The sequence below is a fragment of the Chelonia mydas genome, chromosome 7 (genome assembly GCF_015237465.2).
Source record: "Chelonia mydas isolate rCheMyd1 chromosome 7, rCheMyd1.pri.v2, whole genome shotgun sequence".
NCBI lineage: Eukaryota > Metazoa > Chordata > Testudines > Cheloniidae > Chelonia > Chelonia mydas.
In genome coordinates, this window is record NC_057853.1 from 49,273,786 (window position 1) to 49,286,271 (window position 12,486).

At 47.1% G+C, this 12,486-nt stretch overlaps 1 protein-coding gene across 6 annotated transcripts in view; it reads left to right on the forward strand.

Moving 5' to 3' along the window:
* BSN (bassoon presynaptic cytomatrix protein) overlaps nt 1-12,486 on the forward strand; it is a 479,044-nt gene that overhangs the window by 170,389 nt on the left and 296,169 nt on the right. The gene's annotated exons all lie outside the window — the stretch shown is intronic.

The window sequence follows — 12,486 nt, forward strand, 5'->3', positions numbered from 1 at the left end:
ATCCACACTGAAGGTTGCAATCAGAAATGTTATTTAACAAAACAGAAAGGAATTCATAAATTGACACAGACATATTCCCCAAACAATCACAGTTTACTTATGGGGAACAAAGACCTCCCTGTCCCTGAAAATAAAGATCTGTCCTACTCTGGATCCTTCTTTAACATCCTTAAGCTCCCACTTTCACTGAGGGTATGCCCCCTCTCTTCTAGAAACAACTCATATACCTCCAGCACATATTGTAGCAAGCTACACACATATGCAGTATCACAGTACATGCAACACATTCCTCAGCACCTCACTAGAAGGCAGAACCCTAATGCTGACTTCAGCAACATCAACGCACACATCTGTCAGGCCTCCCATGCTCTAGCAAACTGCAGGATGTGCCATGCATCCGATGAAGTGGGTTCTAGCCCACGAAAGCTTATGCCCAAATAAATCTGTTAGTCTTTTAGGTGCCACCGACTCCTTGTTGTTTTTATGGATACAGACTAACATGGCTACCCCCTGATGCAGGATGTGCTGTTTTCACAAGGGCAGTAGGAGGTCTCAGTAAAGGGTTTGTGTTACAGTGCAATGGTGACTGTATTATGCCCCAGCAATTCTACACTGCTGCAATGGCCAGAAGGAATGGAGGACTTCCTTAGCCTGCACAGTGGCCAAGCTAGCTCCCAGCAGCCCCAGAATAGGGGAGATGTAAGCCACCTCCCTTCAGTCCCTAAACCAGCTTTAGTGCCCACATAGGGATGAATTTGACTGCACATCTTCAAGGCCCTTGCTCTGCATAGGCCTGTTTCCCCCTCTGCTTTCACCTCCCCTTTTGCCCTCACTTGCTTCCTCTAGTTGTGCAATTCAGGATTCCTCCCCTCAGTCAGATCTTTTGCCACTGCTGGGATGTTTTTCTCACTGCACTCTGGGCCTCTTTAAAATGCAGCTCAAAGCTTCCATTTCCTGTGCTGCCTCCAGCCTCTGTTCTCACTCCAGCACTGTCTGTTACAGAGGGTATGTCTTCACAAGCAACATTAAAACACTGGCTGTAGCAGTGCTGCCGTGGCAGCGCTTTAACATGGTTGTATAGTCGTGGTAAAAAAACCACCTTCATGAGGGGAATAACTACCAGCGCTGGGAGCACAGCTCCCAGCGCTGGTGCCCTGTCTATACTGCCATGTTACTGCGCTGAAACTTGCAGCACTCAGGGGGGTGTTTTTTCACACACCTGAGCAAGAAAGTTGCAGCGCTGTAAAGTGCCAGTGTAGACAAGCCCAGAGGTTTCACTCGCTGTCACACCTGCCTAGGGTACCATGCATTGTTGGAGCTGCCATGCATTGGAATATAGCTGCATTCAGGATGAATTGTCAATATCAACTGTGCTGTATTGTAAATAGTAATTAATAAGCACTAGTACCATTAGCAGTAATCCAAGCTCTAACCTGGCCTAACTGGATCTGAGCAACATGCTTCAAAGCTTAACACAGCAATCTGAGCATTCATACTTTGGGACGCAGCTCTTGCTCTGCAGGAACCATACACTGTGTTGGTGAATAACGTTTTCCATTAATATTGTAATTTCTGGGATTGCCTGCTGGCCTGAGTCACAATTGTAATTGAAAGCTGTATTATTAGCCCCCAGAGTAGGGTGACCAGATAGCAAGTGTGAAAAATTGGGATGGGGGATAATAGGGTCATAAAGAAGCCAAAGCCCCCTAATATGGGAACAGTCCAATAAAATCAGACATCTGGTCACTCTACCCAGAGCAACAGCAGGAAAGCCCAGCGAAACTGTCTGAGAATGGGACTAGCAGTAGAATATGACATAGCAAGAATGAAATAACTAAAACTCATTGTATAGGAGGAAGAGGAATTATTGTCTAGAGATTAAAGCAGAGGTCTGGGGATTAGGCAAGAGTAGCATCTCTGCCACACACTTGCTGTGTGACCTTAGACAAGGTCACTTCACTCTCTGTGCCTTGTTTTCCATCTGTAAAAATGGGTATCAGAAGATTTCCCCTCCTCACAGAGGCTATGTGAAAATGAATCTGCTTCTGTTTGCAGACAGGGGAGCTTGGGGAAGGTGGGGGGCTGACTCATGGGACACAGTAATGGTGAGGGGCTGACTCTGAACCTTGAAACTCCTTGTAACTCATTTTTGAAGTGTGTATGTCTTGTTTTCATTTCACAAGAATCCTATTCTAATAAACCCTGAATCCCCTGAGAGGGTTTTTGCTCTGACCTGGGCCTGATGTTTGCTTCCAGCTGTCCAGAGCCTGGCCCAGCCATTGTTAGTATTATGGAAGTGCCCAAAGACCCAGCCAGGGCCTAGGCCCCATTGTGCAATGTGCCATAAGCAGACACAGTGAAAAAACAGTCTGTTCCTCAGAGAAGTGCCAGCTGAATTGAAGACCAGTTACAATGAGCAGGAGTAACAATCAGTCAAAGGGAATGGGGGAGGGAAAAGTGGATGGGAACCTGGGAGGCAGTGACCATGAGATGGTCGAGTTCAGGATCCTGACACAAGGAAGAAAGGAGAGCAGCAGAATATGGACCCTGGACTTCAGAAAAGCAGACTTTGACTCTTTCAGGGAACTGATGGGCAGGATCCCCTGGGAGAATAACATGAGGGGGAAAGGAGTCCAGGACAGTTGGCTGTATTTTAAAGAATCCTTATTGAGGTTACAGGGACAAACCATCCCAATGTGTAGAAAGAATAGTCAATATGGCAGGCGACCAGCTTGGCTTAACAGTGAAATCCTTGCTGATCTTAAACACAAAAAAGAAGCTTACAAGAAGTGGAAGATTGGACAAATGACCAGGGAAGAGTATAAAAATATTGCTCGGGCATGCAGGAGTGAAATCAGGAAGGCCAAATCACACCTGGAGTTGCAGCTAGCAAGAGATGTTAAGAGTAACAAGAAGGGTTTCTTCAGGTATGTTAGCAACAAGAAGAAAGTCAAGGAAAGTGTGGGCCCCTTACTGAATGAGGAAGGCAACCTAGTGACAGAGGATGTGAAAAAAGCTAATGTACTCAATGCTATTTTTGCCTCTGTCTTCACGAATCAGGTCAGCTCCCAGACTGCTGCACGGGCAACACAGCATGGGGAGAAGGTGACCAGCCCTCTGTGGAGAAAGAAGTGGTTCGGGACTATTTAGAAAAGCTGGACGAGCACAAGTCCATGGGGCCGGATGTGTTGCATCCGAGAGTGCTAAAGGAGTTGGCAGATATGATTGCAGAGCCATTGGCCATTATCTTTGAAAACTCATGGCAATCGGGGGAAGTCCCGGACGACTGGAAAAAGGCTAATGTAGTGGCCATCTTTAAAAAAGGGAAGAAGGAGGATCCAGGCAACTACAGGCCAGTCAGCCTCACCTCAGTCCCCGGAAAAATCACAGAGCAGGCTCTGAAGGAATCAATTCTGAAGCACTTAGAGGAGAGGAAAGTGATCAGGAACAGTCAGCATGGATTCACCAAGGGCAAGTCATGCCTGACTAATCTAATTGCCTTCTATGACAAGGTAACTGGCTCTGTGGATGAGGGGAAAGCAGTGGATGTGTTGTTCCTTGACTTTAGCAAAGCTTTTGATATGGTCTCCCACAGTATTCTTGCCAGCAAGTTAACGAAGTATGGGCTGGATGAATGGACTATAAGGTGAATAGAAAGTTGGCTAGATTGTTGGGCTCAACAGGTAGTCAGCAATGGCTCCATGTCTAGTTGGCAGCCGGTATCAAGTGGAGTGCCCCAAGGGTCGGTCCTGGGGCCGGTTTTGTTCAATATCTTCATAAATGATCTGGACGATGATGTGGATTACATCCTCAGCAAGTTTGCAGATGACACTAAACTGGGAGGAGAGGTAGATACACTGGAGGGTAGGGATAAGATACAGAGAGCCCTAGACAAATTGGAGGATTGGGCCAAAAGAAATCTGATGAGGTTCAACAAGGACAAATGCAGAGTCCTGCACTTAGGATGGAAGAATCCCATGCACCGCTACAGACTAGGGACCGAATGGCTCGGCAGCAGTTCTGCAGAAAAGGAGCTAGGAGTGACAGTGGACGAGAAGCTGGTTATGAGTCAACAGTGTGCCCTTGTTGCCAAGAAGGCCAATGGCATTTTGGGATGTATATGTAGGGGCATTGCCAGCAGATGGAGGGACGTGATCGTTCCCCTCTATTCAACATTGGTGAGGCCTCGTCTGGAGTACTGTGTCCAGTTTTGGGCCCCACACTACAAGAAGGATGTGGAAAAATTGGAAAGAGTCCAGCGGAGGGCAACAAAAATGATTAGGGGACTGGAACACATGACTTATGAGGAGAGGCTGAGGGAACTGGGATTGTTTAGTCTGCGGAAGAGAAGAATGAGGGGGGATTTGATAGCTGCTTTCAACTACCTGAAAGGGGGTTCCAAAGAGGATGGATCTAGACTGTTCTCAGTGGTAGCAGATGACAGAACAAGGAGTAATGGTCTCAAGTTGCAGTGGGGGAGGTTTAGGTTGGATATTAGGAAAAACATTTTCACTAGGAGGGTGTTGAAACACTGGAATGCGTTACCTAGAGAGGTGGTGGAATCTCCTTCCTTAGAAGTTTTTATGGTCAGGCTTGACAAAGCCCTGGCTGGGATGATTTAGTTGGGGATTGGTCCTGCTTTGAGCAGGGGGTTGGACTAGATGACCTCCTGAGGTCCCTTCCAACCCTGATATTCTATGATTCTATGGAAGACAAGGGCAACAATGACAAGGAACATGGAGTTCCTTAGGCTAGCTCTGTGCATGACATATGGTGTTTGAGCCTTTACTTTAAAATATTATAATGTATCAACAGCCAAACAAATATACTGTTAGTACTTGTTGGCTCTCTGTCTACTCATTGTCAAGTGGCAGTTTCCCCAGGCATCCTAGCAGATGTGATGCTGGATGGATTTGGAAGAGGAGAAGGCAGTGCTTCTTTGACCTCAGTTAGTTTGATTGGTTGATGGCCTCAAAGAGACAGACAGGAGTCCAATGTCCATGCTGATAACAGTTATGTCAGTAGTCTTTGCTATGTTGTTCAGAAGGTGGTGATGACTCATCGGTAGGACCTGGCAGTATCAGACACTCACTTTGAGGTGATTTTTTTTGTTCCTCTGGAGAAATCCCAGACGGTCATGACTGCTTGCTTTCCTGAAGGGCTTTCCCTAGGTTTGGTTTTGTCAACCTTGTATGTGTGGCCGCTAGAGGAGACTCAGAGTATCCGTGCAATAGTGTCGCTAGAGTGCTGCTGATACTCTTCTCTGTGTCTCTGCCTCAGTGAAGTGAGACAGTGAAGGGCTGCTTTTCAGATGTGCTCAGCACCCACAAATCCATTTGAAGCCAGTGGCACATGTGGATGGGTGGGTTGAGTACCTTAGAAAATGAATCCCTTAGTTCCCTTGCTCCTGTAGTAGTTTCTGGTGGAGGTAAGGACCTGGAGGAGAGGCAGATGGCTTTGGCTCAGCCTGGAGAAGACAAGTGTTTTGGCAGGGAAAGTGTTTTGGAGAATTGGCAGAGGCTGTAACAAGGTGGTTCTTGGTCCTGGAATCTTATTGTTTTAATGTCTGCCTCTGGATTCCCAGAAAGGCGTTTTTCATCTGCTGGCCAAGAGAGCGTGACAGTGACTTTTGTGCTTTGGTCCCAGGAGAAGCCTAGATACGCAAAAAACAGACCAAGAAGTGAAACAAACACTTTGGAACCACATCAGGGATTTGAACCTATTTCAGTTCTTGGGTGATGATTTGACCTGGACCAGTTCTGTGTATCTTAGGTACTTCTCTTGTCATAATAACTGAGCTTCTCACAACCTCATTAATGTATCTGTCCTCACACGCCCTTTGTGGTAGGACAGTGCTTTCATCCCTGTATTCCAGCTTGGGAACTGAAGCCCAGACAGACTGAGACAGATTTTTAAAGATATTTAGGCACCTAAAGCTGCAAATAGGCCTTGGATTCAAGTTCCCTGGGGTATTTTGAACTTCAGACAGCTGACACAGGTAGAGGAGTTTTTACTAACTGAAAAATGTTTGCATGATTGAGTGTAAACATTCCTGAGCCATTTCAGTCTTGAGTTGCTCAGAAGAATGTTAGTGAAACACTTTTTCACTGGAATTTGTCAAAGCTGAAACATTTTATGGAGATGGTTTGGAAAGCAGGCCTGCCTGGCTCCTTGGCAGCCTGCCTGGCAGGCTTCTCGGCAACCTGAGCTTCCAGGCTCAGGCTCCAAATTCCTCAGCAGCCCAGGCTCCCAAGGTCCCCTGCTCTGGGATAGCCCCCAAGGTGGGTCCGGGACAGCCTGCCAAGCAGGGCTTCTGGATCAGAACAAATCAAATTTTGAACTTTTGAAATCTTCTGTGGAACAGATTTCCCATTCTCTGCCCATCTCTGATGAAAGCATGTTTTTGCACTGAGAAAACAAGGAAGGAGACATTTGTTTGATATCAGAGCATAAATGCTTTCAGGCTCAGCAGACTCATCGCGGCAGGCATGTTGTGCGAGGGAACAACTTTTTAAGGACATCTCTGAAGGTGGGGGAGCAAAGTGAAACAATTAGTAAGGGAAGGGTTTAGAGGCCAGCACAGGAAGAGGGAGAAAGAGGAGTTGGATTCAGCAGTCAGTGGAGGGGGTGGGAGTAGTCTGATGGCATACACAGGCTGACGTGAATAGGAAAGAGGGAGAGGTCTGTGGAGTGCTATCTGCTCCACTCCTGTTAATGCTAATGGGGATTGAGCACCACTTATAACCTTGCGTAAAAGTGAAAATATGAAGAGCGGGGCCTGCCACATGCTTCCAAGTGGGAGGGTGGTTGACACCAACTCCTGCACTGCAGCTGGAGGCAACACCACATCAGGAAGGGATAGGGGTGTAATGCCTGCCATGGAGAGAACTGTCACAGCTGAAAAAGAGGCAAACCCAGCTCTAGGGAGCATGGAGAAATGTGTCCCAGAGGAGAGCCCAGCGAAAGGGCAGGGAATCTCAGAAACCACTGAAGTGGGTGAGGATACCTGTGACTCTGTAACACAGGGAAGCAGGGGGCTTCCAAGTATGGGAGGGGCTGAGACTAGCTCCTTTCCAGCAGAAGGCAACATGCCCTCAGGCGCAGGGGCAGGAGAGGTGTTGTCAGTGATTAAAGAAACTGTCCCAGTTGTTAGCTGGCAGAGTTTTGCAGTGAACAAGAGACAAAACGCTTCCTAGGAAGCACAGAGAAATGTGTCTTCGGAGGGGGCCCAGAGGAGGAAACTGGGGAAGGAATAGTGAGGGTACAGGAATGTCTCCTCACTAGTCACTTGGGGCAGGATGCCCAGGACACTAGGAGGATGGCTGAGTCAGCATCTGTGCACCCAGGCACTCAGGCTGTGACCCAGGTTTTGAGAAGGAACTGTGTAACCGACCTCCTGGTCACACAGCTGACTTCTCAGGGACAGAGAAAGGGGTACTGGAGGGTACCCCAATCCAGGTCCCAATTTTTCAGGATGCTATTTCTGATAAGTTTTTGGAAAGTAACTGAATCTCTTTAAATCGAGATGCAACTCCAATGTCTGTGATAACAGAGGAGTTGAGACCAGGAAGTTGTCAGGTGGTAGTTTGTGAGAATACAAATGGTCCAACTCACAGAGAAGGGGGTGTGTAGTGAGGCGCTGTGGTGCCCCACCACCCCGCCGAGGGACGAACCCCGGCAGACACCAAAGTGGGCAGAGCCAATGGATCCTGCGCCCGCCCCCAGAGTTCAAGGCACAGGACAGGAAGTAGAAAAGCCCAACCCCAGAGCTCAGTTGGGCAACAGCAGCTGGAGATGCCAGACGCCCGTGGCCTGGCTCCGACTTGGGAGATCCCGGCAAGCCGTGGCCGACCCGAGGACTGGCCGAGGCCTGATGCTGATCGACGCCCAGAGGAGCAGCCAAGCCTACCCCTCGCCAGCTACCCAGAGGAGCCCATGGTGCTGGAACCCTCCGAGGACACCACCCTGACCCAGGTACCCTATGAGGGGGAGTCTGGAAGTAGCCCAGGGGCAGCCGACCCCAGTCTGGCTGCAGCACTGCCAGAGCCAATGTCAGTGTGTTGCGGCCAGGATCCCCACTGACACAGCAGCGGGTCTTTGATTGCTGCTAGGGTCCTGGGCTGGGATGCAGTGGAGTGGGTGGTCCTGCGTCCCCCCTGCCACCCACCTTGTGGGTGGCAGTCTCCCCCTCCCACTGGTTGCAAACCAAACTATACTGAACTATTTGCTCAGCCCCTGCCTAAGGGCCTGAGCACCTGACTGTTTCTTTGCTGCCCCACCCTGACCCAGTGCCTGGGCTTATACCGAACTGCTTGTGGGACCCAGCCTGAGGGTCTGGGCCATAGACTGGGTATTCCCCAACCCAGCCAAGAGTGTAGTGAGGCGGTGTGGTGTCCCACCACCCCGCCGAGGGACGAGCCCCAGCTGAGTTCCCTTACAGGGTGTCTTCCCCCAGCCTGGTGAGACACAGAAAGCGGTTATAGGAAAGCTGCTGGAAAAAGGTGTATCTGATCAAAGGGTCAACACACCTAGCCCACAGAACACAGATCATAGTCCTCTAGGAAAAGGGGGCAAGGAAGGACTCAGTGCTGGGAGGGGGAAACACCAGGTAACCCCAAAAAGGGAGCTGGATTTTCTGTATATGTACAGTCCTGGGGTTGGGAGACCGCTCCGCAAAGGGCCAGCCAATATGCAGGATCCCCCTGAATACCTATCTTCCCAGACCCTGAAGCACCAACATTCCAGAAACATGATTAAATTAAGAGCCCACACAGAGGGGGACACTGGAGGGAAAGAAAAGCCAGTGACTGATTACATGGGAAAGAGTCAAAGGACACCATGTATAAACTAACCTCAAACTACACTACAGAGGACGTGATATCATAAAGTTACTTGTAAATGCACATCTATGATAAAAATTTTGGTATTAATGTTAAATTTTGGGGATAAGAATTTTGACATGGATGTTAAACCTTATGATAATGCTACTTTTTAATTAATACCTGTAAACAAATTTAAAGCTTACCACAGCAGACTAACCATAACAAACCTGGTTTGCTGCATGAGGGGAAAACGGAGACACGCTGCCTCATGGCCTTAATGGCTGGATGCCAAGAGAACTACAACACAGACTGCCTTCAAGATAGTCAGTGACTAACCCTCTTGCAGTAAACTAAGGGGGCAGGTGTGATACTCTGTACCTCAGGGGAACATCTTGCACCCCCATGTTCATCCTTATAATATGATTGTGTGGTATCCAATGCAAAGTTTGTCATGTCGGGTGTCTACAGAAGGCTTATGATGCGCTGAGCATTGTTGTTATAGTAATGTTGTAGGTTGTAATTTCAGTTATATAGTTATGAGGCTGAAAGTGTGTCCTCATGACTTAAAACAAGCCCAGGCAAAAACTTTCCAAGAGCAAAGGCCCAGGCAAAACTCTAAGAGCAGAGGGGCATTTCTCACCTCATCAGGGCGTATATGGAATAAATCCAACCCAGCCTCACAGGAAGAAAGGACACTGGCCTAGGCAGCAACATCATTATCTCATCATAGTCCCTTGGTCAGTTTGGGACTATGATGAGATAATGCTCACCTGATGCTGAAGGAGGGGGCAAAAAGCCAAGAGAGAAGAAAGAACATGATGAAAGGGAGACGTTTGCCATGTTCTTGCTCTCTCTTTCACCTCCATCTTCAGAAACCACCACCAAGTGAGTGAAGTGCTGATCAAAGGGGAGAGCGTGGCTGAAGGGCAACCAGCCAGCCTGTGGTGAGAAGCATCTAAGTTTGTAACGGCACTGAAAGTGTTAAGATCAGCTTAGAATGCATTTTGCTTTTATTTCATTGACCAAATCTGACTTGTTGTGCTTTGACTTATAATCACTTAAAATCTATCTTTTGTAGTTAATAAATTTGTTTGTTTATTCTACCTGAAGCAGTGCATTTGGTATGAAGTGTGTCAGAGACTCCCCTTGGGATAACAAGCCTGGTACATACCAATTTCTTTGTTAAACTGATGAACTCATATAAGCTTGCAGTGTCCAGCGGGCATAACTGGAAGCTGCAAGACAGAGGTTCCTAGGGTTGTGTCTGGGACCAGAGATATTGGCTAGTGTCATTCGGTTGCACAATCCAAGCAGCTCACATGCTATAGGCTGTGCGTGAACAGCCCAGGAGTTGGGGTTCTCACAGCAGAGCAGGGTAAGGCTGGCTCCCAGAATCGAGGATTGGAGTGACCTAGGAGATCTCCATTCCACATAACACCAGGGGAATGTCACAATCACCCAGTCTGACTACCTGCATAACTCAAGCCAGAGAATGTGATTGATTTATTGGCAGTATTAATTATATATACTTGTGTCATAAATATAAAGGGAAGGGTAACCACCTTTCTGTATACAATGCTATAAAATCCCTCCTGGCCAGAGGCAAAGTCCTTTTACCTGTAAAGGGTTAAGAAACTCAGGTAACCTGGCTGGCACCTGACCCAAAATGACCAATGAGGGGACAAGATGCCTTTCCTCCCCTCCAGATTTGAAAGTTTTTGTCTGTCTGTGTGATACCTTTGCCAGGAACAGATCAAGGATGCAACTCCTGTAAAGTTAGTAAGTAATCTAGCTAGAAAATGTGTTAGGTTTTCTTTGTTTTGGCTTTTGAAATTCGCTGTGCTGGAGGAAATGTGTATTCCTGTTTTTGTGTCTTTTTGTAAGACACAAAGGTTTTGCCTAGAGGGATTCTCTATGTTTTGAATCTGACTGCCTGTAAGATTATCTTCCATTCTGATCTTACAGAGTTGTTCTCTTATCTTTTTTTGTTCTTCAATAAAGTTCTGTTTTTTAAGAATCTGATTGGGTTTTTTGGGTGTTAAAAATCCAAGGCTGGTCTGTGCTCATCTTGTTTATTCTCAAGCCTCCCCAGGAAAGGGGGTGTAAGGGCTTGGGGTGATACTTTGGGGAAATAGGAACTCCAAGTGGTCCTTTCCCTGTTCTTTGTCTAAATCACTTGGCGGTGGCAGCGTTTAACTAATCCAAGGGCAAAAACTTTGTGCCTTGGGGAAGTTTTAACCTAAGCTGGTAGAAATAAGCTTAGGGGGTCTTTCATGCGGGTCCCCACATCTGTACCCTAGAGTTCAGAGTGGGGAAGGAACCCTGACAACTCGATTGGTTTTGAAAGTAGTTGTGTGGGTAAAAGGGGATAAGCAATACATCAATCATGTTACCCTGCAATGTCTGAGCCTTTTCTCAGTATTCCGTCTGACAGGACACAAACACTAGGGAAATAGCAGAATCCATGTATGATTCAAAAATTGGTCACATCACTACTCTTCATAATGCTACTCAATGGCTTGGTTAGGTTTTTTTTAAGTCTGTTAATTTTATCATGCTGCTCTCATTCCTCCCCATTCTTACAGTTGAATTTGGAAAAAAGAAAAGGAGTACTTGTGGCACCTTAGAAACTAACAAATTTATTTGAGCATAAGCTTTTGTGAGCTACAGCTCACTTCATCGGATGCATTCAGTGGAAATTACAGTGGGGAGATTTATATACATAGAGAACATGAAACAATGGGTGTTACCATACACACTGTAACGAGAGTGATCACTTAAGGTGAGCTATTACCAGCAGGAGAGTGGGGGGGGAGGGGAAAACCTTTTGGAGTGATAATCAAGGTGGGCCATTTCCAGCAGTTGACAAGAACGTCTGAGGAACAGTGGGGAGTGGGGGTATAAACATGGGGAAATAGTTTTACTTTGTGTAATGATCCATCCACTCCCAGTCTCTATTCAAGGCTAAGTTAATTGTATCCAGTTTGCAAATTAATTCCAATTCAGCAGTCGCTCGTTGGAGTCTGTTTTTGAAGTTTTTTTGTTGAAGAATTGCAACTTTTATGTCTGTAATCGAGTGACCGAAGAGATTGAAGTGTTCTCCAACTGGTTTTTGAATGTTATAATTCTTGATGTCTGATTTGTGTCCATTTATTCTTTTAGGTAGAGACTGTCCAGTTTGGCCAATGTACATGGCAGAGGGGCATTGCTGGCACATGATGGCATATATCACATTGGTAGATGTGCAGGTGAACGAGCCCCTGATAGTGTGGCTGTTGTTATTAGGCCCTATGATGGTGTCCCCTGAATAGATATGTGGACACAGTTGGCAACGGGCTTTGTTGCAAGGATAGGTTCGTGGGTTAGTGGTTCTGTTGTGTGATGTGTGGTTGCTGGTGAGTATTTGCTTCAGGTTGGGGGGCTGCCTGTAAGCAAGGACTGGCCTGTCTCCCAAGATCTGTGAGAGTGATGGGTCGTCCTTCAGGATAGGTTGTAGATCCTTGATGATGCGTTGGAGAGGTTTTAGTTGGGAGCTGAAGGGGATGGCTAGTGGCGTTCTGTTACTTTCTTTGTTGGGCCTGTCCTGTAGTAGGTGACTTCTGGCTACTCTTCTGGCTCTGTCAATCTGTTTCTTCACTTCAGCAAGTGGGTATTGTAGTTGTAA